Source organism: Hyperolius riggenbachi, chromosome 8, assembly GCF_040937935.1.
Source record: "Hyperolius riggenbachi isolate aHypRig1 chromosome 8, aHypRig1.pri, whole genome shotgun sequence".
NCBI lineage: Eukaryota > Metazoa > Chordata > Amphibia > Anura > Hyperoliidae > Hyperolius > Hyperolius riggenbachi.
In genome coordinates this window covers 24037324-24065169 of record NC_090653.1, presented here as the reverse complement: position 1 = coordinate 24065169, position 27846 = coordinate 24037324, and the positions used below count along the sequence as shown (strand labels likewise).

General features: G+C 45.4%; 1 protein-coding gene across 6 annotated transcripts in view; it reads left to right on the top strand.

The window, feature by feature from the left end:
• Positions 1–27846, top strand: part of TBX22 (T-box transcription factor 22) — a 140850-nt gene that overhangs the window by 32847 nt on the left and 80157 nt on the right. The gene's annotated exons all lie outside the window — the stretch shown is intronic.

The window sequence follows — 27846 nt, the reverse complement described above, 5'->3', positions numbered from 1 at the left end:
CCTGTTGATCCAGAGGAAGGCGAAAAAAACCCCACCAGGCATGGTCCAATTAGCCCCAAATGGGAAAAATTCCTTCCTGACTCCAGATGGCAATCAGATAAAATCCCTGGATCAACATCATTAGGCATAACCTAGTAATTGTAGCCATGGATATCTTTCAACGCAAGGAAAGCATCTAAGCCCCCTTTAAATGCAGGTATAGAGTTTGCCATAACGACTTCCTGTGGCAATGCATTCCACATCTTAATCACTCTTACTGTAAAGAACCCTTTCCTAAATAAATGGCTAAAACGTTTTTCCTCCATGCGCAGCTCATGTCCTCTAGTCCTTTGAGAAGGCCTAGGGACAAAAAGCTCATCCGCCAAGCTTTTATATTGCCCTCTGATGTATTTATACATGTTAATTAGATCTCCTCTAAGGCGTCTTTTCTCTAGACTAAATAAACCCAGTTTATCTAACCTTTCTTGGTAAGCGAGACCTTCCATCCCACGTATCAATTTTGTAGCTCGTCTCTGCACCTGCTCTAAAACTGCAATATCTTTTTTGTAATGTGGTGCCCAGAACTGAATTCCATATTCCAGATGTGGCCTTACTAGAGAGTTAAACAGGGGCAATATTATGCTAGCATCTCGAGTTACAAGTCAAAGTCAAAAAAATAATTTTCCAAAAAGACCTTGTAGTTTTTGAGAAAATCGATTTAAAAAATGCAAAGAAAAAATGTTTTTTAAACTCGGAAAAATGACAATTTAAAGAGACACTGAAGCGAAAAAAAAATGATGATATTATGATTTGTATGTGTAGTACAGCTAAGAAATAAAACATTAAGATCAGATACATCAGTCTAATTGTTTCCAGTACAGGAAGAGTTAAGAAACTTCAGTTGTTATCTCTATGCAAAAAAGCCATTAAGCTCTACGACTTTCAAAGTCATGGAGAGAGCTGTTTTCTGAATTTTATTATCTCAACTGTTCCTTAACTATTTACTTTTTCTCTGCTAGTGGAGAGGTCATTAGTTCACAGACTGCTCTGAAAGACTCATTTTGAATGCTGAGTGTTGTGTAATCTGCACATATTATAGAATGATGCAATGTTAGAAATAACACTATATTCCTTAAAAAAAAAAATATGGGAATATTTTCTTTGCTGCTAATCTTCTAGTAATTATTCATAGTACACAACCAATTCATTATATCATATATTTTTTTTCGCTTCAGTGTCTCTTTAAAAAACATTTTTCTTTGCATTTTTAAAATCAATTTTCTCGAAAACTACAAGGAAAGGAAAAGGAAAAAATATGTTTTTGAGTTGTACCCACTATTCTTCTTAAAGAACAAGCGACACCCATGCTAACCTAGAAATAAAAAACACATATATAAGTAGATAAATACTACTTCTACTTACATAACAGATGTATTGTGCTATCCACGTAATGATTCCTGTGAATATTATAAAGGAAAAGCAGAAAATCCTATTCTAGGCAGTGGCCATCTTGCCAAGCTAATGCTGACATCATATCCTCCCTGACTCTTGTTTTCCCCCCTCCCTTCTCTTGCTCATTGTGTATTCATTAGCTGCCCTCCTCCCAGAGCCTTCAGACACTCCCACTGAGGTGTATACTAGGAACTGCACTGTCTATTTTTTTATTTACACATCCAATCACTGAGTCACCTCAGCCTTGCTTGCAAACACAAGTAATCAGAGGTTGTTTCGGATAAGCAGCTAGGCGGGGAAATAAATGGAAGAGGGGGAATATATTATAGATAAAAAGAACTCCCAGCATTCAACTCTTTGGCACTAGGACCAGTGCTCCTAAAGCATGTGATAACTTAACTACAAACCATAACAGCAGAAAAAGTTTTGCAAGTTTTGAATGCAGGATTAGCATCTTTATCACTAAATACACTCAGACCAGTTGCTGTTGAAATTTGATTTTTATGGTGACAATCCCGCTTTAACATATGTAGCAATTTTGTATTAATAGCGTATATGGGCTCTTTGCTATTGATCACTAAAGTCGGCACAAAATTATGCAAAATTTTGTGAAATTACGCGGAATTAGGAAATATTACTATTACATATGAAACTAATTACGATTTTCCTTGTAATTTAGCATTACTATTATGATGCGTAATTGCAAATTTTGATGTGAAATTTCGGCCCACCACCGCCCACCAGGCTCCCCTCCCCCGTGCCCCCCGCGGCAGCAGACACTGCGGGGGGGAATTGTTATACCCCTGTTGGTACCCCAGCATGCAGCCAGTGTGCTCTCTATGGAGCCAGCACTGCTCAGTGTGTGATGAAGTCTGGGTATAGTGAGAGTTGCTGTGCAGCCCCCTCTGTTAATGCCCCCTGTACTGCCCCACCAGTGTGCCCTCTGCAACGCTCTCTCGCTTTTGCTCACCGCTGCCAGCTACTGACAGGAAGTCTACTTTCGTTTTATGTCTTCCCCAGACTGGCGGGAACATTCGCAGCGTTTTCGGCCAAGAATTGCTGTCGGCACATCTGAGTTTTATTTTTAGGTGCGTAGATCTGGGGGAAGATGGAATCCACAACACTTCTCCGGGCTGGAATGTCGCTAATCGGCCAAATATCTGACAATGGGATTCCGGCAGATCTGCAGATGCCGCACAAAGGATTAATAGTCAGTGTCTGAGAATTCAGCAGCGGGGCGTATAGCTGTGGCGTGCAACACGAGCCGCCGGCGGTCAGGACTGTTCTCCACTGAGAAACGCAATCACCCTGTGATTCAATCACGTTCCTCCCATTTTCCACGCCGGTGATTGCATTAAAAAATATGGCAGCCTCCATATCCCTCTCACTTCAGTTGTCCTTTAAGGCATGCTCCACTGGCAACTAGGATCATTAAGCAGCCTTGCCCAAAACCTCCTAACTGATTTAGGTACTGGCTTGAGCCAGGATTCGAATGTTGGTCAAGGGCTCAAATCCGACATCAGAGGCAGCAGCCGTACCAGTACAGTATCCAGCAGGTTTCTCTCTGCTCTGATCTCTTGCCAGACCACACACACTGTAAACAGATTTCCAATAGATTTCAGCATGGAAATCTGTACAGGAGTCCTGAAAGAGGGACAAATGAGTAAGAAAGAGGGACTGGGATTCCAAAGAGTAGGGTGACCATTTTTTGATTTTCAAAAAAGATTAGAGGATGATCACAACAGCATGTGGGCGTGGTCATGGGTGGGGCCAAATATACAAGACCTTAGCAGTGTGCTGTCCACATGGTGGAGGGCCAGCCGACCACAAAATGCAATCAGATTGGCAGAAGATTTCCCCACAAAATTCTATAAGATTCGCAACAGATTTCCCCACTAATGGAATCAGATTGGCAGCATATTTCTCTACAAATACAATGAGATTGGCAGCAGATTTCCCCACTAATGCAATGAGATTGGCAGCAGATTTCTCTACAAATGCTGAGATTTCAAACATATTTCCCCACAAATGGAATCAGATTGGCAGCATATTTCCCCACAAATGCAATGAGATTGGCAACAGATTTCCCCACAAATGCAATGAGATTGGCAGCAGATTTTCCCACAAATGCTGTGAGATTGGCAGCAGATTTCCCCACAAATGCAATCTTATTGGCAGCAGATTTCCCCACAAATGCAATCTTATTCGCAGCAGATTTCCCCACAAATGCAATCTTATTGGCTGCAGATTTCCCCACAAATGCAATGAGATTGGCAGCAGATTTCCCCACAAAAGCTTTGAGATTGGCAGCAGATTTCCCCACAAATGCAATGAGATTGGCTGCAGATTTCCCCACAAATGCAATGAGATTGACAGCAGATTTCCCCACAAATGCTATGAGATTGGCAGCAGAATTCCCCACAAATGCAATGAGATTGGCAGCATATTCCCCACAAATGCAATGAGATTGGCTGCAGAATTCCCCACAAATGCAATGAGATTGGCTGCAGATTTCCCCACAAATGCAATGAGATTGGCTGCAGATTTCCTTACAAATGCAATGAGATTGGCTGCAGATTTCCCCACAAATGCAATGAGATTGGCTGAAGATTTCCCCACAAATGCAATGAGATTGGCTGCAGATTTCCCCACAAATGCAAAGAGATTGGCTGCAGATTTCCCCACAAATGCAATGAGATTGGCTGCAGATTTCCCCACAAATGCAATGAGATTGGCTACAGATTTCCCCACACATGCAATGAGATTGGCTGCAGATTTCCCCACAAATGCTATGAGATTGGCTGCAGATTTCCCCACAAATGCTATGAGATTGGCAGCAGATTTCCCCACAAATGCAATGAGATTGGCTGCAGATTTCCCCACAAATGCTATGAGATTGGCAGCAGATTTCCCCACAAATGCTATGAGATTGGCAGCAGATTTCCCCACAAATGCAATGAGATTGGCAGCAGATTTCCCCACAAATGCTATGAGATTGGCAGCAGATTTCCCCACAAATGCAATCTTATTGGCAGCAGATTTCACCACAAATGCAATGAGATTGGCAGCATATTCCCCGCAAAGTGCTACGATGTTGGAACGGAAAGGTCTCCTGTGCTGAATAATGACATGCGGCGGTGATATCACACGTGTCTGAGCACCCCGGGGTGTTATATAATCTGTGAAGCTGCATACCTGGCCAGTGGGGGCACCCGTGAGGTCCAGCTTCGGCTTCCCCTCGGCATGTTGCTAGCGTCTGGAATATACCTTCGTCCTTGTACGCAGCTGTGTCAATGTAATTGCGTCAGGAAAGCCGGCTCTTTGGGAGCTGAGCGGCCAAGCCAGAAGAGCCAATGCCGGACTGAGTCTCAGTCTAGTGATGGGAATTCCAGCTCTTTAGAAAGCATCGGCTCTTCTGGCTCGGCTGCTCAGCTCCCTTTATAGTGCCGGCTCGTGTTTGGCTCCCAAGCGGCTCTTTACCCAGACATTTCAAAAACCCGCCAGGACGCTCCGGACAGGTCGGAAAAAGTGGACCTGTCCGGGCAAAAGAGGACGCCTGGTCACCCTACCAAAGAGGGACTGTTTCTCTAAAAAAGGGATAGTTGGGAGCTATGCACATGGTACAGGCACCCCTGTCGGCAATGTAAAAAGACGCAGGACACAGGCAGGGCGGACACTTCCATAGAGGCAAAGGGGACAATTGCCCCAGAGCCTGTGGGGGCCTCCTCCCTGGTGCCCCTCCTCCAGCTATGGTGAACCAGGACAACGGGGATGCTGTGTGTTTACTCTGTATAGGAAAAGGAGGAGGTGGGTAATGAGAACCCCAAAAATGCTTCTTAGGGGACATATAATATATGATGGACACATAATGATATTGTGTGACGGGGGAAGGAAGGGGAGGGGGAGCCAGCTCAGGGGCCCTGGGGGTGATTTGGTTGGAAGGGGGGTGTCAGGGGGTCCCCAAAGTTACTTTTGCATCGGGGCCCCATTGTAGCAAGACTCGGCCCTGGACACAGGAGTCGTGCCGTCCGAAATCGAAAAGATTGGTCAGGTGGCATGGGCACCCATAGACTTCAGTGAGAGCTTTGCCCCTCCCCCATCCCTCCTCCTGATTGGTCCATCACTGTGACGGGCAGCTGTACTAAGAGCAGTACTCCAGCAGGAAGTATAACGTACCAGAAAGCTGACAATAATAATAATTAAATAAATAAACACTAAATATCGTGCTTGGCCATTCCCTACGCAGCCGTTTCATCTGGTTGGACGTGATTTCCGTGCCATGACCTGAGGACGTCTCACATGTGGCCCCAATTTATAATCTGACACAAATTGTGATCTGGCGCTCCGCGGCTAATCAGCTCCTGCGATCTTCTGCCCTTCAGCCATAACAAAACTAAAGAGAGGCGAGCGCCGAGCGTTATTACCAATCGCTTATTACTGCCGCTGCGCCAAGAATAGATACGTCAAATTAAATGTTAAATGTTCCCAATTAAAAGATTGTTGTTAGGAAAAAAATAGTTCCCTGCAGACTTTTTCCATTAGGAATTAATGCTGAGCATGTGTGTTGCCTTTTCTCCAGCACTAGAGGGCGCCACTTACCCCTAACTGAGCCAGGCAACAGACAGCCTGGGAGAGATGTGAGGAAATGATGGAGTTGCTGGAGGATGGGGTGTGCTGAAGGCTGTAGCCACTGGCAACCTGTCCAGACTCCAGCCCGCGAAAGACGACATCTGATTGTTCAGTGTGGGTGTCCACACCCAGGGGCAAACGCAGGATTTTTAAGGGGGGGGGGGTTCCTAAAAGGTCCAGAAGCACGTATGTCCCCGAGTGCTTCCGAATACAGGTGGCTCCATACTGCCCATGCACAAAAGTGCGCTGGCGTATTACGGAGCTGCCTATCTTTGGAAGTACTCAAGGACACGAGTGTTTCTGAGGGCTTCTGGTAGCAGCAAATGTGAACGGGGTACAGCGCTGGAACAACTCCCCAAGAGAGGAACAGGAGATAGACTTAGTTTGGACAATTCAGTGGAATATGCTACATAGTTTCACATAGCGCAAGCGATACCCATATGATGCAGGGATATATACATCTGCGGAAGATGTCGGCGCTACATAAATACTAAATAATAATATTTTGCCTCACCAGGATTGCACTTTTATTTAGCTTTCCTGTATGACAAGAACACACAGCCAGCTCTAGGGGAAGAGGGAAACAAAGGTGAATGAGGGAGGGCTGGTGCACACCAAGAGGGCTTCTGAGCGTTTTTCAAATCAACAGTGATTTGAAAAGCGCTTGACTAATGTTACCCTATGTGGGTGTTCCCACAGCAGCGTTGTGATTTTTTCAAAATCGCAGGTATACTGCATGTAGCATGTTTTTGAGCAATTCATTCAAAAATCGCAATGAAAATCACTTCACAAAATCACACTCACAAATTGCTAGCGATTGCTATTGTCATTTTGGCGTTGCACTAGCCCAGAGAGAGGAGTGGAGAAATTGAGAATAGCCTGAGATGGAGCAGAGAACTTATCTGTATTGCAGTCCCACATCAGACAGGCTACTTGCCTGTAATCGGACTCCTGTCCCTGTCAGTCTCTCACACAAGTCAGAAAGAAGCCCTCCTGGAGTCTAGGGACTGTCAAAAACTTTTCAGCTTGTTAAACACCTTACCCACACATGCAGTCATTATAACAATGGGGAGAGACCAGACAGATGTTTGCCCACGGACCCAGGCAAGCTCTGCATCATGCTGTGCATATTTACCAGCTTGCCTGCACTCTAATTTCATCATGTCGGACACTTCTGTGCTGTGGAGAGTCCAGGACTCTATAATCAACATTCTCTCACTGCAGGCTGCATCTTCTTGTGAGGGAAGCTGGGCTGCCTCTCTCATTCTATTAGCTGGAGGGAAGCACCAGAAGTAAGAAGGGAGGGAGAATGAGGCTGTTTATATTATGCGGGCTTCCCTGGCTGAATACACAGCTCAGTGCAGGGGGGAGGTTCTAGACACCCGGAATAGCCCCCTCAGTTCGCCAGTGACACCATTACTTGTCAAAAAAACCTAAAAATGATTCCCATTACACAAGAGTTTCTTCTTGTTTTAGAAACAGATTATTATTAATAGTATTGATTTAAAAAACGCCAACATATTGTGAAAAATCAGTAGTGAAAATAATGTAATGATTAAATTGCTTATTTTTTTTAAAGGGGCACTACAGCGAAAAACTGTAAAATGTAAAATATGTGCAGACATATACAAATAAGAAGTACATTTTTTTCCAGAGTAAAATGAGCCATAAATTACTTCTCTCCTATGTTGCTGTCACTTGCAGTAGGTAGTAGAAATCTGACAGAAGTGACAGGTTTTGGACTAGTCCATCTCTTCATAGGGGATTCTCAGGGATATATTTATTTTCAAAAGCACTTTTTGAATGGCAGTTGCTCTGTCCAACTGCCAAAAAACTGTGTAGGGAGCAGGGAAGCTGGCCAGCATCATTGTTTAAATCCTTTTTAGGGAATATCTTTATAAAGAATAAAAGCCTTGCTGAGAATCCCCAATGCAGAGATGGACTAGTCCAAAGCCTGTCACTTCTGTCAGATTTCTACTACCTACTGTAAGTGACAGCAACATAGGAGAAAAGTAATTTATGGCTCATTTTACTCTGGGAAAAATGTACTTCTTAATTGTATACGTTTGCACATATTTTAAGTTTTACAGTTTTTCGCTGTAGCGCCCCTTTAACAATATTCATGTATAAATTATATAGTCAATATTTGCCCATTGTAAAATCTTTCCTCTCCCTGATTTACATTCTGAAATGTATGACTGGTGGTGACATCTTTAGTTCTGTCAGGTGATCTCTGCAGAATGTTTGTTTCTGAGAATTCTCAATATAGTGAAAATAATGCCTTATCTCCCAGAATGATCTGGGAGGAGAATTCGGCATAGAAAAACAGCCTAGGTTAAGCATTACTGGGAAGGCGGGGCTACATACCAATATACAGTAAGAAATAGATAGAGGAAGTGTTTCTGATATTGAAACCAGGAAAATTACCGTAAAAGAGGGTATGATAAATCATTTATTGCATTCTACTGGATGTCACTACAGGGCCTCTTTATCTTGTGCAAATAAAAGTTAAAGTATAACGAAAGCTTCTTCTGTTTTTTACAAAAACACACAAACTTTGGCAAACTATTCAAAACTTTTAAAAACAAGGAACACCAAGAGCCCCAATAGTGTAATATGTACTGGTAAATGGTTATTAGATAGAGTAAATATTAATACTCACAAACCAGGGTTACCATTAGGCAACCACTGTAAAGGCAGGTGGGGAGATTTTCCTGACCCCACTCAGGAATAAGAAGTCGCTCTCTGTGTAGATGAGAAAAAGGGGGTTCAACCCTCCACCCAGGGTGGACTCAATATTATGCAGGAGAACAGAGGCGCCAAAAGGATAAAAGGAAGCGAAATGAGCTTAAAAACCAAATTCTTGGTAAATAGAGGTGGTAGTGGTGGACTTACTTCCTCCAAGTAGACACACAACGACTGTAGTAAAGACAGTCAATATATTTTATTTATGAACTCCAAATATGCAACGCGTTTCACAGGTTTGATCCCGCTTCATCAGGCAATAACAACGGAGCAATAGCATATGTGGTCAGTAGAAGAGCCAATAGCATATGTGGTCAGTAGAAGAGCCAATAGCATATGTGGTCAGTAGAAGAGCCAGGCACAGAGGTGACCACATATGCTATTGCTCCGTTGTTATTGCCTGATGAAGCGGGATCAAACCTGCGAAACGCGTTGCATATTTGGAGTTCATAAATAAAATATATTGACTGTCTTTACTACAGTCGTGTGTCTACTTGGAGGAAGTAAGTCCACCACTACCTCCTCTATTTACCAAGAATTTGTTTTTTTAAGCTCATTTAGCTTCCTTTTATCCTTTTGGCGCCTCTGTTCTTCTGCATAATTTTCAAAACTTTTGTTCTGGGTTGCCAGATCACGCAGTTCTGTAGTATTCTCATCTTCACAGTGTTGGGGGCCGGGGGGAGGGGGTAATCAGTAATGAATGATTCCCCCTAGGAGGAGATCATTTGATGAAATTGGCTTAGACAAGCAGATTTTCGAACCTCGTGTGTGTGTGTGGTCATTATCCATCCATTGTGTCGATATTGTTGTGTCAGCCAGTGAATGACATCTTCTGATTGTAATTTGGCATAAAGGTGAATCTCTCATTATTCTCGGGTCGTTCTGGCCATCAGCGTGATTTTACGCGCCAAACATCGTAATTGGCGTTGAGAAGGGGCCGGGGAGTCCCATCCTGACTGGCAACAATCTTCTGTAATTCGTGGCTTCCCTGTTTGCGCTGAACGATGATTCCCTGTCATTCAAGAGATCCAGTTCCATCCACTAGAGACAATCGCTTATTAATCCTGACACGGTGGAGATGTGGCAAGGAACGGTTGCCGGACAGCGGCACGCCCGGTGCTCGACGCTGCAGACGGGAAAAAGACAAGCTGGAAGCAATTGGTTGTCACGTTACATGACAGCCTCCCAACTCCTCGCCTGGCCTCCTCCCTGTCACTTCTGACATCACCTCCAGCAAGACGCGCCGCCAATCAACCCTTGCTGAGTCCACCTGGAGCTGCCGTGTGCCGGGAAGCCTTTAATCAGCATTAATTTTCCCCAGTTTGGAGTAATTGGAGCTCTTCCTGTTCTTTGGCCAGAAATGATCACATTACCGGCAAGATGTCCAACTCCACATGCAGAGAACCCTGAGATCCTCCATAATGTTTCCCAGAAGGTCGCGGAGTCACTTCACGGCCGGACCGCAGAATGTTTCAGCCACGCGATCGACATCTTTCATTGTAAATATTTGTGCAATGTCGATCCATCGCTCAAATTCTATGTCATCTCCATCTATATCTCCTCACTAGTTTCCAGATACCAACCCAACTGTAATCTCAGATCTGCACATGACCTTCTTCACATTCATGTATACAAGATTTTTCACGTACGTCACCCCTCCTCTGGAATCCCCTTCCAAAACACATTCGTCACTCTCCAACCTTTGATATCTTTAAATGTGCCCTCAAAACTTACTTTTTCTGTCAAGCAAACGCTGTACCTTAGGCCAGTTCCCCTTTTGCCCTCTGGCCAAGTTGTTCTACTAGATAACCCCAAACACACTGCCTCTAGGTATGAATAGTTTATACTATCCCACCTCTTGTTCCCCTCCCCCCTTTTTCCTTTAGGGCCCGTTTCCACTAGAGCGAATGCGCATGCGTTCTCTGCATGCGGATTCGCATAACCAATACAAGTGGATGGCCCTGTTTCCACTTGTCAGTTTTTTTCCTGCGTTTTTCTGTGCAGGATTTTTCTGCACGGTAGAGCCTGCAGAATTCGCGTTTTTTTGCCGCGATTTCGCGTGCGAATTCGCATGAAAACTAATGTAAATTGAACCAGGCAGTGACATGGTTAAATTCGCATATACCCTGCCTATGCGGAATCGCGGCAAAAAACGCACGCGGAATCGCATCCGCATGCAATTTCGTCAGCGGTGGAATCCCGGTGATTCGCACCGCACTAGTGGAAACGAGCCCTTAGATTGTAAGCTCATAAGGGCAGTGCTCTCTCACCCTTTTGTGTTTTGCTTTGTTACAGATTTATTCATATTCATTTTGTCTCTGTTATTACCATTTGTACCGATTCTGTATTTCATATATTGGTGCATATCATTGTCTGTATTATTATGTACCCCATGTTTGTTTCTTACTTTGTACAGCGCCACAGAATATGTTGGCACTTTATAAATCAATAATAATAATAATGTCAGATGGGAAAAGGAGGCCTATAAAAATGGGGATTTGTTGTTTGCCGGTAAAGTGACATTATGTCAACTGATCACTATATTGTTAAGTAGGATTTATGGTGTTTTACCTACATCTCTTGATGATCTGCTACCAGATCGACCATCAGATAGATCCCTAGCTCATCGAATCTGATCAGAGAGGGATCTATTGCCTGCCTACACATTGCAGACAGATTTCCATAGATTTCAGCATCTATTAGAAATCAACCCAGCGCAGCCACCCCCCTGCCTGTTGGGCCGCCCCATGTAATGTGCCCCTCCCCCGGGCCTGTGATGAGTGTTGCAGACACACCTGTCACACCGGCGGGACTCCTTCCTTGCCCCCTCCCATGTCCGGCATCTTTTTGAATTGTGAGCGTAGGTGCCACGTGACACCAACATATTTACTGACGTCAGGATCAACAGAAATGCCTTGTTGATGTCAGAGGAGAAAGAGCAGACTGGTTTAAAGGGAACTAAGCACCCTTTCTTTCACTGGAATTTATCCTGGCTATAGGAGCCGCCATGTTCCCCCCTCCCCTTCTCACCATCCTTATCTACATTATTTACAGAACTCTTAGATGCTATCTTAACACTTTCCCTCTAGATAAGGTCTTTGAAGAGAAGTTGTCCTATTTACACACACCCCCTATTGTTTACTTCTTGTAATGAGTGCAATAAAACAATTACTTAGCAGCCTGAAATCTCTGAGGCGGGGTCAAACGTCCAGGCCTGCCGAAGTTGGCAAATAACACTAAAGAGGAACTCCAGTGAAAATAATGTAATAAAAAAGTGCTTCATTTTTACAATAATTATGTATAAATGATTTAGTCAGTGTTTGCCCATTGTACAATTTTTCCTCTCCCTGATTGAAATTTATCACATGGCGACATTTTTACTGCTGGCAGGTGATGTCACTGGAAGGAGATGCTGCTTGCTTTTTTGGCAGTTGGAAACAGCTGTAAACAGCTTTCCCTATGCCTCCATGGCAGCACAACGGGTATTGTCCCCACCCCCAATACCCCACAGGACAAATGTCTATAAAGGTGTAACTGACCCTCCCATCACTGTCTTTTTTTCCTGTCCCTCCACCTCACAGGACTGTCGCAGGAGATTCCTGCAGGTATACTTTTACTTTTTACCCCCTTACCGGCTGCATCAGGTAGCCTTCCGCGCAGGTTGCCTCGCCTGCTGCGATGCCACCTCATAGGACTGTAAATCAGTCTGGCTGGTGGGGACCCAGTTCTGCTGATCTTGGGGGTCCATCACATAAAACAAATAATCACCTCTGGTGCCTCCGCACTAAATGTGTGGAATATATGGAGGTTAGGTTACCTAATCACCGCTCTAACGAGCTGTTTTGGTGGGCATCCATTCATCCCTATTCCTATACTTCTTCTACGGGCTGGCGTGCGCTCCAAGAGCCGGAGACCTGCGTCCCACCCATACCGGATCCAGTATGGCTGCCCTCCGCTGACTACTTCCGGTTCCCAGGATTAGCTTGCGCAGTGGAACGCGGAAGCGGCGAGGTGGGCGGAGCCAGATCGCGCTGACATTATTTATGTGGGACAGCCGGAAGTTTCGCCGGCTGTCACTTTGGAGGAGACTCTCGTGGATGCTGCGGCTGCTGCCTCGTACTGTGGATCCCGACACCTATCTCAGCCACTACCAGCGGCATCATTTCGGGGAACGCTTTCAACTTTTGCTAACAGGTGGGATCATTTAGATGTATACTCCCAGGGCTTTGGTACAGAGGCTGACGGGGCTTATTTATTTACACTTTCTCTTCCTCTCATTTCATTTCCAGCTTGTAACTGTTTTAGTTACTACTATGGATGTCCCACCTCATTTCATAGATCAGCGATCATTTTCATGGTAAGGGGGAGTACAGGTAGGTTCTTTAAAAAAAAAAAAAAAAAAAAAAAAGCAGGCATTTTTTTCTTTTGCGATGCTTACTGTCGCCTTTGCTATGTTTTCAGCCCAGCTTGGAGGAGAGACGGAAGGGATTATCGGTCAGCCTCTCGAGACCGTTACAGAAGACGTTCTAGAAGCAGATCGCCTCGAGACAAAACTTATAGGAAATCAAGATCAAGATCTCGTTCTCCTGTCCATCGGAAAAAAGAGCAGCTCTGCTGGGCGTGTGGAAACCCAGTAATGCCTGGAAAAATGGTCTGCTCTAAGTGCTTCCACGAGATTGGGAAGGAACCGCCTTCAGAGCCCATAGATGTACAGAACATCATTCAAAAAGCAGTCCAAGAATCAGTCACCAACTATATGGCCAGTCTCCCGGCCCATACCGCACAGGATCAACCTTCAACCTCAACAGCAAAATCAGTGCCTGACGATATTGACGTCGCGTCGGATTTGACTTCGCCCTAGTAGAACCCTTTATTAAAGCAGTGAGGGAGGCTTTAGAGTGGGAAGACTCGGAAGACGAATCGGATAATCCTAAGAAAAAAACGAAAAAAACCTATTACAAACATCTAGACAAGACAAAGTCATCCTTCCCAGTAATGGAAGAGATTATGAATATTATTCATGAAGAATTCCAAAAGGTTGAAAAGAAGCCTCCTCTCGGTAATAGACTCTCCAAGTTATACCCTTTGCCTCAAGTCCAAACGAAGTTATTGGATACGGCTCCTACTGTAGATGCGGCAGTCACTAGGTTAGCAAGACATGTGACCCTACCAATCGAAGACTCTGTAACCTTTATAGACTCTTTGGATCGTAAAATGGATCAAGATTTCAAAAAAGTTTATACAAGCTCGGGGGGAGCCTGTAGACCAGCCATAGCCCTTACAGCTGTGGGAAAGGCAATAAAGGTCTGGGTCGAAAAACTTGAACAGGCTATCCTGGAAGATGTGTACAAAGAAGAGTTAATCCTCAAATTGGAAGATCTGAAGGTCTCAGCGGACTTTGTTGGGGAGGCAGCAATAGATGTAGTAAGAGGAACAGCAAGGTCCATGCTATACTCGGTGACCGGCAAAAGGGCATTATGGCTTAAATCTTGGGCAGCAGATCCTACTTCTCGACAACTGTGGTGTAAAATCCCGTTTGACGGCAAAACTCTCTTTGGAGACAAATTGGAAACGGCAATAGCTAGAGTAACCGGAGGCAAATCAGGGCTTCTGCCGCAAGACAGGCGTACTAAAAAACAACCAGTTTCATCTCAACCAAGATTTCAGGGCTCAAGATATAGAAATGCTAGATCCTATCGCCCAGGCCGGAATTATAGAAATAATTGGCAGACAAATCAGACTTCATCTAATAAATTTACGAAGCAGAAGGCTCCACAACAAGCTCAGGCTGGCAAGAAATCTTTTTGACAGTCCGCTTGTTCAGAAGGGCCCGGTGGGAGCCAGGCTGAAAGATTTCAGCAAGATATGGAGACGTCGTATCAAATCACCGTGGGTACTAAGAACCATCAGTTCAGGCCACTTCTGGACATTCAACAAAGATCCTCCAAAGGACTATTTCATATCAACCAGTATTCCATCCACTCAGATAAAGAGAGACATTTTAGAAAAATACATACAAGATCTGGTGACAAAGAAGGCCATAGTCTCAGTTCCCCCTTCGGAGAAGTTTCGGGGGTTCTACTCCAGGCTCTTCTTTGTGCAGAAAAAGTCGGGCGATCTGCGCCCGGTTTTAGATCTGAAAAGGCTAAACAACTATATTTTCCTAGAAAAATTCAGGATGGAGTCGATAAACACAATAATAATGGCAGTAAAACCCCTCGATTATATGCTCTCGATTGACCTAGAAGATGCGTATCTCCACGTACCTATTCAGAGAAGCCTACAGAGATACCTCAGGTTTGCCATAGTAGATCAACATTATCAATTTGTATGCCTGCCTTTCGGCATTTGCACGGCCCCCAGGACATTCTCAAAAATCCTCCTGGAGGTAATTGCGCTGCTGAGACTACAAGATATTCGAATACATCACTATCTCGACGATATCTTACTCCTGGCAGATACGAGAGAGGAATGTCTAAAGAACAGAGAGATCGTACTACAAACATTGACGACTTTTGGGTGGCTAATAAATCACAACAAAAGTCAACTTCAGCCAACACAAGACCTTACTTATTTGGGAGCCAGATTCAGGACAGGGACCAACGATGTTTGTCTACCCCCAGACAAGATACCAATCATAAAGGAAAGAGTCATGCAACTTCTCCTATTTTCTCGTGTCAAAGCAAAACTTTGTTTACAAGTTCTGGGCACCATGTCCTCCACGATTCCTATGATCCCATGGGCACATTGGCATCTGAGATCCCTTCAGCGAGGGTTCCTAGCCCAATGGAATGGACAGAATCTGAATCAATGCATCATGATGACCTCTCTGATGAAGGAACAACTACAGTGGTGGTTAACCACTGCAAACTTGGAGAAGAGTATTCCGCTGCAGGCGCAAAAACCAATAGTAATCAACACCGATGCCAGCTCAAAAGGTTGGGGTGCGGTGTGTGGGGACCATGTGATACAGGGAACTTGGCCACAGTTTATGAAGCATTGGCCTGCCAACAGACTGGAAATGAGAGCAGCCTTCTGTGCCCTGCGACACTTTCAGGACTTAATAGTTGGCAAACCTGTTCTGCTGAAGATGGACAACCGCACAGCGGTGGCCTATGTCCAAAACCAAGGGGGGTCACACAGCCAATCCCTGATGGAAGAGGCAAAGTTAATATTTACACTATCAATTCCGAGACTGCAGTCCCTTTCAGCAATTTACATCCCAGGGAAGGAAAACATACTTCCGGATTATCTCAGCAGGACGCAACTCTCAAACAGCGAATGGGAATTGGAGGAGTCAGCTTTCCGGGCAATATGTGCACACTGGCAAGTACCAGAACTGGACTTAATGGCTACCAGGAAAAACAGGAAATGTCAAAGATATATCAGCCGGTACCCAGAGAGTCAGGCGGAAGCATGCAATGCCTTGACGGCCCAATGGAACTTTCAGACGGCCTATGTTTTTCCTCCTATCCCTCTCATCATGAGGCTCCTGAGGAGACTCAGGACAGAGTCAGTAAATCTGATTGCGATCCTCCCCTGGTGGCCCAAAAGGCCCTGGTTTGCTATGAGTCATCAGATGATGACAGCTCAGCCTTTCCCAATACCAGTCACGAGAACACTACTTTCTCAGGGTCCAATCTTACATCCAAATCCTGCTCGTCTAAAGCTGATGGCATGGAGACTGAGAGGAGGAGACTCCAGGACTTAGGTTGCTCTGAATCAGTGATCACTACACTATTGAGTTCCAGGAAATCCACAACGAATACGACCTACCACAGAATTTGGAATGTGTTCTTACTATTTGCCGAAGAGAACAACTTCAATCCAATAACGCCCCCAGTGCATCAGGTGCTGGCTTTCTTACAGTCTGGGGTGGACAAAGGGCTGTCATATCATTCTATTAAGGTGCAGATATCGGCTATCTCTGCTCTCTCTGGCCATAAATGGGCGTTTGAACCTCTAATCAAACAATTTGTTGCGGGAGTCCTGAGAGTTCGCCCTCCTTCCAGATCAATATTTCGTAAGTGGGACCTCCCTCTGGTCCTAGACTACCTATCAGACAACCCGTTCGAACCCATTCAAAAATGTTCATTGTGGCTCAAAACTTTAAAAGTCGTGTTTCTGGTGGCAATCACCTCGGCTAGACGAGTATCTGAATTGTCAGCCTTAAGTCATAAGGAACCCTATCTAACCTTCTTCCAGGATAAAGTACAGATACGGCCGGTTCACGGTTTCCTACCAAAAGTCCCTACCTATTTACATATTAATCAGGACTGGTCCCTACCGGTGTTTACTCAACAGGATTCTGAAATTCTACATGCATTGGACGTTGCTAGAGCTCTTAAAGATTACATTGAAGCTACTAAAGACATCAGGAAAACTGATAGACTGTTCATAGTGCCAGCAGGCTATCGTAAGGGAGAAGCAGCCTCCGCAAGGACGATAGCCTCATGGCTAACCCAAACCATTCAAGATGCGTATAAGGCAAAACAGTAGGAGCCCCCGAAGAATATCAACGCACACTCCACAAGGGGGGTGGCGACCTCATGGGCGGCACATGCAAATGTGTCGGCAGCAAAGATATGTCAGGCTGCTAATTGGAGCACTATTAATACGTTTATCAAACATTACCAGGTGGACACTTCTAGTTTAACTAGTTTACAATTTGGAAGAGCAGTATTATCTTCTTGTGTCTCATCTTCTGTTATATGATTTAAATAATTAAAGAACTGAATTTATTTTCCTGCTCCAGTTGCCCTCCCGTCTCTTTTTTGTTCTAGTTAAATCCCGTTGTGCTGCCATGGAGGCATAGGGAAAGCGGAAAATTGAATACTCACCTAACGGTAATTTTCCTTTCCCGATGCATCCATGGCAGCACAAGGGACCCACCCAGTTAGTTCGGTGAGGTACTAGTTACAAGACAGTGATGGGAGGGTCAGTTACACCTTTATAGACATTTGTCCTGTGGGGTATTGGGGGTGGGGCCAATACCCGTTGTGCTGCCATGGATGCATCGGGAAAGGAAAATTACCGTTAGGTGAGTATTCAATTTTCCGCTATTTCTTACAATGCGATGAGGTTCACAGACAGGAAACTGCCGGGACCATGGTCCTCAGATTCCTGTGGGAGCCCCCTGATGATTTGTTTGTGTCACGGTCACTTACCTGTCCAGGTAAGGCGGCTGGCACATACGGATGGTGGCGGTCGCCCTGGGGGGTCTCGGCGGGCTGCCTCTCGAGGTGGTCTGTCGGCACTCACCAGTGCGCGTGTTGTTCCATGGCGGAAACATTGGTGCTCCAAGGTTCTGGTGTGAATGCTAGGCACGCGCGCGCGCAAGGACGGCTGCTTTATGCATATCTGCTTGTTTCGCGTGTGCGCGCGTGTGCTTGCGCATGCGCGCGCTCGCGACGCGCTGCGCCGTGTGCGCGTGACGCACTACGCTGTGCGCGCCAAGAGGCCTATTTAAGCCTGGAGAACCCTAGCAGCTTTGCTGTAGTATTGCAGCTAGTTGGTTCCTGTGACCTGACACTTTGTCTGCCTGTTCTGATCCTGCTCCATGCTGACCTTGGCTCGTCCGACTTCCCGCTCTGGCTTTGACTTGCTATGTACGACTACCCGCTCTGTTGCCGAACCCTGCTTGTCTGAAAACCCGCTCTGTTGCCGAACCCTGCCTGTCTGACTACCCGCTCCGTTACCGAATCCGGCCTGTCCAAGGATCTTCTTCTGTGTTTAACCCCTACAGGACCTGCGTGTCAAGATCACCTGCAAGTCTACTGGTGGACGGGTTATTGCACTACCAGACCTGTCCTGCGGGAGTCTCCAGTTCCTGTCTGCTCCAGCTACTGGTTCTGCGAGCACTCCTGCCCTGTGTTAACAGGAGGACCCTGTCCCTTAACCAGGGCCTCTGGTTGATAAGTCGCAGGAGTTGCTGCCCTCAGCAAATCGGTCTCCTCCGCTACAGGTACGTGACAGTTTGTGAAAAGGAATAGATTTCTCATGCAAAAGGGGGTATCAGCTACTGATTGGGATGAAGTTAAATTCTTGGTCACAGTTTCTCTATAAGTGCTAAACTTGAATTGTAAAATAAAAGGTAAAATTGAAGTTTATTTTAATAATGAGACATACTGTTGGCATGCATTTTTCAAGTGCTATTGAGATTCCCTGGGTGCTTAAAAATGGTGCTTGGTTTTCTTTGAGAGGATCAAAAAGCAACAGTAGCTCAGATAACCACTTGTTACAACCAAGGTTTGTAGAATAACACTCAACATGTTGAACCCTGAAGCAGATGGGCTACAGCAGCAGAAGACCACACAGGGTGCCACTCCTGTCAGCCAAGAACAGGAAACTGAGACTACAGTTTGCACAAGCTCACCAAAATTGTACAGTACAAGATTGGAAAAACATTGCGTGGTCTGATGAGTCTCAAATTCAGCTGCATCATTCAAATGGTAAGGGCAATATTAGGCGTAAACAATATGAAAGCATGGGTCCATCCTGTCTGCTGTCACTAGTTCAGGCTGGTGGTGGTGTTACGATGTGGGGGACAGTTTCTTAGCACATTTTGAGTCCCTTAGTACTAATTGAAAAGTGTTTACATGCCACAGCCTACCGGAGTATTGTGGCTGGTGGCCATGTCCATCACTTTATGACCACTGATGACCAGGGGCGTTGCTAGGATCCTAAGCTATACAGGGCACTCCTGGGCATTCCTGGCGGAAAATCGGTGTGGCCACGCACCATAATGAGGGTGTGGTAATGGGTGGAGCCAAATTTACATGCACTTAACAGCAGTCTAAGCAGTCCCGCCAAGCAAAATGTTAGATGAAACCCTCCTCTCCATTAATACAACCCCCTCAAATGCTGCATATCACATAAATAGGCAGTGTCACTTAAACATAACTAAGCAGAGTGGTAACAGGAAAAAAGGGCGCCGGCAGCTAGTGGACAAAAAGGGCGCCGCCATTCACTCCCATAATAAATATTGTTTAATGGGCGCCGAACAGGATAAAAGGGCGCCGGAGATTATTATTGGTGACAGCAGGCCTAGGGCACTGGAAAGTACAAATCTATGGCACAAACATTTAAAGGACAACCGAAGTGGGAGGGATAAGAGGAGGCTGCCTATTTCTTTTTAAACAATACCAATTGCCTGCCTGTCCTGCTAATCCTCTGCCTAAATATATTTAGCCATAGACCCTAAACAAGCATGCAGATCAGAGGTTTCTGACTCAAGTCTGACTGGATTAGCTGCATGCTTGTTTCAGGTGTGTGAATCAGGCACTACTGATGTCAGAATGATCAGCAGGACAGCCAGGCAATCTGTATTGGTAAAAAGGAAATACATATGGCAGCCTCCATATACTTCTCACTTCAAGTGTCCTTTTAAAGGAAACCTAAACTGAGAGGGATATGGATGTTTCATTTTAAACAATACCAGTTGCCTGGCAGTCCTGCTGATCTATTTGGTTGCAGTAGTGGCTGAATCACACACCTGAAGCAAGCATGCAGCTAATACAGTCAGACTTCAGCCAGAGCATCTGATCTGCAAGGAAAAAGCCATATCCTTCTCAGTTAAGGTCCCCTTTAAATAGTTCTAAAGCCAAAAGAGGATCCAAAGCAGTACCAGTAAGGTGTTGCATGTTTGTTGTGGGTATCAGTGACAGTGGATTTTCACTTTTAGAAGCTAAATATTTCTTTTAAAGCTTGGGAATTCTATGGGGGCCCGGATAGGAAGTGAGGTGTGCACCGGAAAATCAGCCCCCCGCTCTCCATGCTTTATTGGAAATCTCCTTTGAAGTGGATTTTTCCCTATCGATATAGAAATGTTTTTCCATATGAAATGCATAAACGCCGCGCCGCTGGCCAGGGAAAGTGCGGCAGTAATCCGGGGAGAGCTGGGAAGCGGAGTATAAATCCGCAGCCAGAGATAATGTGACCCCCGACACCACTTCCATCTGGAAATATGGGGGGAACCGTCCTGAGCCTCTAATCACCGGCCCTGATTGTGGAGTAATTGCCACATCTGGAATAGCTGTAGCGTTGTGCTCTGCGCTGTGCAGCCAGATATGTATATATAGGTATATTTAGCAAGTATGTGCCTGTTGGCAGATCAGGTCAATTGGGTGCTGAGAACAGCTGGCATCTGATAGACACCTATGTTGATTTTCGGTAATCTGGCGCCCAAGCACTGACTTGGGTTGCCGATGCAGCTAATAGGTGATCAGCATAGTAGTTAATGGTTAGAGCCAATCATAGCCAGTCTGCTACAACTATCTGAGGTTTTAAGGTTAGTTTTAGGCAGTTACGGGGTAACTGCCTAAAACTGGCGGGGCTCAGGTTTAGGCAATAGGCGGGACGAGGGGTTAGGATTGGGCACCTACAGGGGGGGGGGGGGGGGCGAGGCTCAGGTTTAGGCAATAGGCGGGACGAGGGGTTAGGATTGGGCACCTACAGGGGGGGGGGCGGGGCTCAGGTTTAGGCAATAGGCAGGACAAGGGGTTAGGACTGGGCACCTGCAGGGGGGGGGAAGGGCGGGACTCAGGTTTAGGCAATAGGCGGGACGAGGGGTTAGGATTGGGCACCTACAGGGGGGTGAGGGTGAATCATTAAGTGGGGGGTTAAGGTTATGCACTTCTTTTCAGGCACTTATTGGGGGGGGGATCCAGAGCAGGATTATCCACTGGGCAACCTAGGCAGATGCCTGGGGCCTAGTGTGTGTCAAGGGGCCCACCTGACACTTTCTCTGACCTCTCTCCACTTCAGCTTACCAAAACCACCACAAGAGGGGCCCAGAATCACCTACCTTGCCTAGGGCCCCATTACAGCTTAATTTATTTCAGGGAGGGGGGGGGGATAAGGCATTAGGCGGGGGATTTGGGCAACTACAGGGGGGTAAGGGTTAGGCATTAGGTGGGGTTTTAGGACTGGGTTAGGTGGGAGGATTAAGGTTATGCACTTACAAAGGGGGTTAGGGTTAGGCATTATGTGTGTTTGGGGTAGGTAATCGTCAGACAACAGAGGCGCCAGAAAGTATAAAAGAATTCCGTTTGGAAAACGTTTTTTAAAAACGGAGGGACGTGGGTGGATTCACCTCCCTTAAGCAAAGACCAGCCAATGAGCTGTATACAAACAACAGTATTGTTTATTGGGGATTCTCCAGGTTATGCAACGCGTTTCACGGGCAAAACTCCCGCTTCATCAGGCAATCAAAACGGAGAAAAACATCAGTAGGTCATATCCAGGTAAGAGCGCCTCTACATTGCATAACCTGGAGAATCCCCAATAAACAATACTGTTGTTTGTATACAGCTCATTGGCTGGTCTTTGCTTAAGGGAGGTGAATCCACCCACGTCCCTCCGTTTTTAAAAAACGTTTTCCAAACGGAATTCTTTTATACTTTCTGGCGCCTCTGTTGTCTGACGATTACATTGAATAGTCCACCCTGGGTGGAGGGGTGCATCCCCATCTCTTTCTTTCCTGTCTACAGAGAGCGACATTTTATACCTGAGTGGGGTCAGGTTATAATTCTCCCCACCAGCCGTTCTAGTGGTTGCCTGTGTGGTAACCCAATTTTGTGAGTATATTAATTATTGATTACTTATATTTTCGATTATTCTAACATACTACACCATATCGGGCTCTCGGTCTCATTTGTCTTTTCATAAGGTGTGGGGTAGGGGTTAGGCACCTACAGGAGGGTTAGGCATTAGGTGGCGAGGTTAGGCTTAAGCTGGCCACTAACGGTCCAATTTCTAGCGAAAAATCGTTCGAGCGATCAGAAATTCTGATCGGAATGGTTGTAAATAATATCCATTAGTGGACACAATCGATTATTAATGGGTGAAAAAAAATGTCGCCCGAATTAATTTTCGTCGAACGAAAATTTGGATTTTCTTAGTGGTCGTGATAGATAGGAAGCAATGATTGGTTAGTTGATGGGGTAGTGAACGATTTTTCTTCCGATCAGAATTTCTGATCGCTCGAACGATTTTTCACTAGAAATTGGACCGTTAGTGGCCACCTTTAGGCACCTACAGGAGGGTTAGGCATTAGGTGGTGGGGTTAGGCACCTACAGGAGGGTTAGGCATTAGGTGGCGAGGTTAGGCATTTATAGCGGAGGGTTCGAGTGAAAATGAGTGCCGGGCAGGCTTGCTCAAATCCGAACTCTGGAGATACCTGGATAGTTCTATCCGGATATCTCCCAGTACACCTGTGCGGGGGGGAATCTTACCTGTCTGACGTCTTCTGGCTCCGTCCCTTGGCGCCTCCCACGATGCGGTCCACGTGCATCAAACACTCCCTCCTTCAACACGGAAGGGGGAAGTGTTTTGAGTCATGTGACCGCCACGTGGACCGCATCGTGGGAGGCGCCGAGGGACGGAGCCAGAAGACGTCAGACAGGTAAGATTGACCCCCCCCCCCCCTGCACAGGTGTACTGGGAGATATCCAGATAGAACTAACCAGGTATCTCCAGAATTCGGATTTGAGCAAGCCTGCTGCCGGGTACTGCATAGTAAAATATTGGTTATTTAAATTACTGATATTTTACTATCAACAGCACCACTCAGCGCCCAATTCATGCGGTGGTCGGTGGACCTGCAAGATGTACACCCTGTTGGGCATAGTTTTACTTAAAGGACCGCTATCGCAAAAATCCTAAAATGTAGAACATGTGTAAACACATACAAACAAAAAGTATGTTTCTCCCAGAGTAAAATGAGCCATAAATTACTTTTCTCCTATGCTGCTGTCACTTACAGAAGTTAGTAGAAATCGGAACTGACAAGTTTTGGACTAGCCTGTCTCCTCACGGGGGATTCTCATGGTCTTCTTTATTTTCAAAAGCATTTAAATGAATGGCAGTTTATCTGCAAGAAAGCGTGCAGCAAGCCTTGGAGACTGGCCAGCATCTTTGTATAAATTCTTTTCAGGGACTGTCTTTAGAAAGAATAAAGGCCATGCTGAGAATCCCCCATGAGGATATGGACTAGTCCAAAATCTGTCGGTTCTCTCAGATTTCTACTACCTCCTGTAAGTGACAGCAACATAGGAGAAAAGTAATGTATGGCTCATTTTACTCTGGGGAGAAACATACTTTTTATATTTGTACATGTATTTTAAATTGTATTTTTTTTCGTGATAATGGTGCTTTAGAGAATAAATTGCAATAACTGGAATAAGCAGAGGTTGCGTTCTGTTACAGCCAGGTGGAATTATCGTGTAACGGGAGCCGCACGCTGGCCCGGCAGATCACGGTCCTCAGCAGCCTCAGGTCACGTCCGGTCTGACGCTCCGCAGGGAACAGGGGAGCGATTGGTGCAGAATTTTCTGTCGGCTGAATGGGGAAAGTTGGAGCGGCCTCTGAAATTCCATGTGCTGGTTGTGGATTTACCGGACTGGATTCCCAGAATATAATATCAGATAAAGGGGGAGGGCAGAGACCTCCGGACCTTTATGACTTCTGTATGAGGAAAACACACACAGGTCCTCCTGGGAGGGGGAGGGACTCTCCGCCCAGCCTGAGACAGACAGTCACCCGTTACTGCAAATCATTCCAGAGTTCTTTATCTAGCCACTCCGCCCGAACGCCAAAACCTCTACACAGAGCTAATACCTTTTATAGTGCTAAAATTCCTCAACTACCTCCTCCACATCAGAGGGCTCCCCAAAACACAGCAGCACACCCCGAGACAGATAGTTATCAGAATACGGGGTTATATTCAGGGCCGGTGCTAGACTTTATGCTGCCTGAGGCAAACTTGTGAGAATACGCCCCCCTTCCCAAAAAAAAAACACCCTCAGTATAGGTAGGTAGCCAGGCAGAGGTGCCCCCAGTATTGGTAGCTAAGTACAGTTGCCCCCAGTATAGGTAGGTAGCCAGGTATAATTGCCCCCAGTGTTGGTAGCTAGGTACAGTTGCCCCAGTATAGGTTGGCCAGGTACAGTTGCCCCAGTATAGGTAGGTAGCCTGGTATAATTGCCCCAGTGTTGGTAGCTAGGTACAGTTGCCCCGAGTATAGGTTGGCCAGGTACAGTTGCCCCCAGTGTTGGTAGCTAGGTACAGTTGCCCCCAGTATAGGTTGGCCAGGCTCTCTCTTCACTTCCTGTTTCTGCCTGGTGTTACCGCCTGAGGAAGTGGCCTCACTTGGCATCATGGGCGGACCTGGCCTGGTTATATTCTACCAAACTTATCTCACACATTAGCTCTTCTCGACCAAAATGCGGTTTAGAGTTTCTTCACACCGCAAAACACAGTCGTGGTTTTTGTACATTCATATTAACTGAACCGCGTCAAAAAAATGCTACATGCAGCACGTTAGCAATTTTAACCTTATCGCAAAGCTGCCGTGGGAACACCCTGATAGGCTGACACCGCACCAGCACTTTAATGATCATGGTGATTGAATCGCCATCCTTTGGGTAAGTTCACACTGTGCGTGCTGCTTTATAGCGTAAATTGTAATTGCAAAACAAACTCTCTAGTGATAATCCTAATCCAATAATTACGATTACCTGAAATTTTGGGTACATTTTCGCAATTAAAGCCATACGTAATTACGATATGGACATTTAATTGATTTCGTATAGTCCATTCATAATTTTGCGTAATTTCCATGTAATTTCTTGCCGTCTAACAGCAAAGCCCCCGTACATGCTATCGTCAACATTGCTATTGTATAAATGCAAAGGAGAACAGCGTTTTTGAAATCGTGCGCTATTGCCATGGATGCTGCCATCAAAAATGCTGCCAAAAGCGCTATATTGGGTCTTAGCCCTTAAAGGGCAATTGAAGTGATAGGGATATGTAGGCTGCCATATTTATTTATTTTTAAACAATGCGAGTTGCCCAGCAGTCCTGCTGATCTTTTTGGCTGCAGTAGTGTCTGAATCACACCAGCAACAAGCATGCAGCTAATCTGGTCCATAATATCGGAAACATCTGATCTGCTGCATGCTTGTTCAGGGGCTATGGCTAAAAATATTAGAGGCAGAGGATCAGCAGGGCTGCCAGGCAACTGGTATTGCTTAAAAAGAAAATAAATATGGAAGCCTCTGTATCCATCTCACTTCAGCTGTCCTTTAAAATGCCGGAACGCCATCACGGATTGTTCCCTTTTTTGTTCAATTCAGCCTTCGTTTGCTTTTCAAACGGTGTTTGTAAGAAGAGTCGATCATCGGACATTTCGACCATTTTTTTTTCTTACTGGTATTGTTTAAAAGGAAATAAATATGGCAGCCTCCATATCCCTCTCACTTCAGTTGTCCTTTAATGTAATGTCTGGCATAAAGAGAAACTCCGGCCAAGAATTGAACTTTGTCCCAATCAGTAGCTGATACCCCCTTTTACATGAAAAATCTATTCCTTTTCACAAACAGACCATCAGAGGGCGCTGTATGACTGATATTGTGGTGAAACCCCTCCCACAAGAAACTCTGAGGACCGTGGTACTCCTGGCAGTTTCCTCTCTGTGAACCTTGTTGCATTGTGGGAAATAGCTGTTTACAGCTGTTTCCAACTGCCAAAAACCATGCAGCAGCTACATCACCTGCCAACAGTAAAAATGTCACCATGTGATAAACATCAGAATGTAAATCAGGGATTTAAAAGATTTTACAATGGGCAAACACTGACTAAATCATTTATACATAATTATTGTAAAAATGAAGCACTTTTTTATTACATTATTTTCACTGGAGTTCCTCTTTAACTGACAAGTAGGTAAGCTCTGCCCACTTTACTCACTTGCACATTGCCTTATTACATCTGCTGCATTTTAAAGGGAACCTGAGGTGAGAGACATATGGAGGCTGCCATATTTATTTCCTTTTAAACAATCCACATTGCCTGGCTGTCCTGGTGATCCTCTGCCTCTGAAACTTCTAGTCATACACCCTAAACAAGCATGCAGATCAACATTAGCTGCATGCTTATGTCGGGTGAGAAGATTCAGTCAGACACTACTGCAGCCAAATAGCCCAGCAGAGCTGCCAGGCAACTGGTATTGTTTAAAGGATACCACAACTGACATGTGGCATAATGAGATAGACATGGGTATGTACAGTGCCTACCACACAAATAACTATGCTGTGTTCCTTTTTTTCTTTCTCTGCCTGAAAGAGGTAAATATCAGGTATGTAAGTGGCTGACTCAGTCCTGACTCAGACAGGAAGTGACTACAGTGTGACCTTCACTGATAAGAAATTCCAACTATAAAACACTTTCCTAGCATAAAATGGCTTCTGAGAGCAAGAAAGAGATAAAAAAGGGGAAATTTCTTATCAGTGAGAGTCACACTGTAGTCACTTCCTGTCTGAGTCAGGACTGAGTCAGCCACTTACATACCTGATATTTACCTATTTCAGGCAGAGAAAGAAAAAAAGGAACACAGCATAGTTATTTGTGTGCTAGGCACTGTACATACCCATGTCTATCTCATTATGCCACATGTCAGTTGTGGTATCCTTTAAAAGGAAATTAATATGGCATCCTCCTTATGTCTCTCACCTCAAGTTCCTTTTGAGGCACAACTGAATACAGGATATATTCCTCCAGATTTCACAGTAGATAACCTGCGACTGTAGTGTTTATCCATGTAGGATTGGCGAATATTATTATAGTTTATTTTAGCATCACTTTAAATCTCTTCGGACGTTCCCATCAATTCTGACTCTTCCTGTAACAGCCGTCAGCGCGATTTCCCCGCCATCGCCCTCTATCCCCCGTCTTGTGACTCTGTGTATATTTACAGTGCGGACGGGACGCTCGTCGGATGCCGCTTCACCTTAATAAAACAAATCGACCGTCACCGGGGCTTATCGCCACGACAGGGCGCGGTGCTTCCCTCTTCTCCGGCCGGCCTGACGGGCTCTGCCAGGTGAAGTCCTCTCTTGCTACCGAGACGAGCGCCCTGCTGAAATGCTTTCTGACAGCCCATAAGTAATTCATTTGCTAAATTGAATTATCTGGGTAAGGAGATTGTGTATTTTTGGTGGAATGGCTTCCCTCCTGAGCCGGGCTGGGGTACTGATCGGATC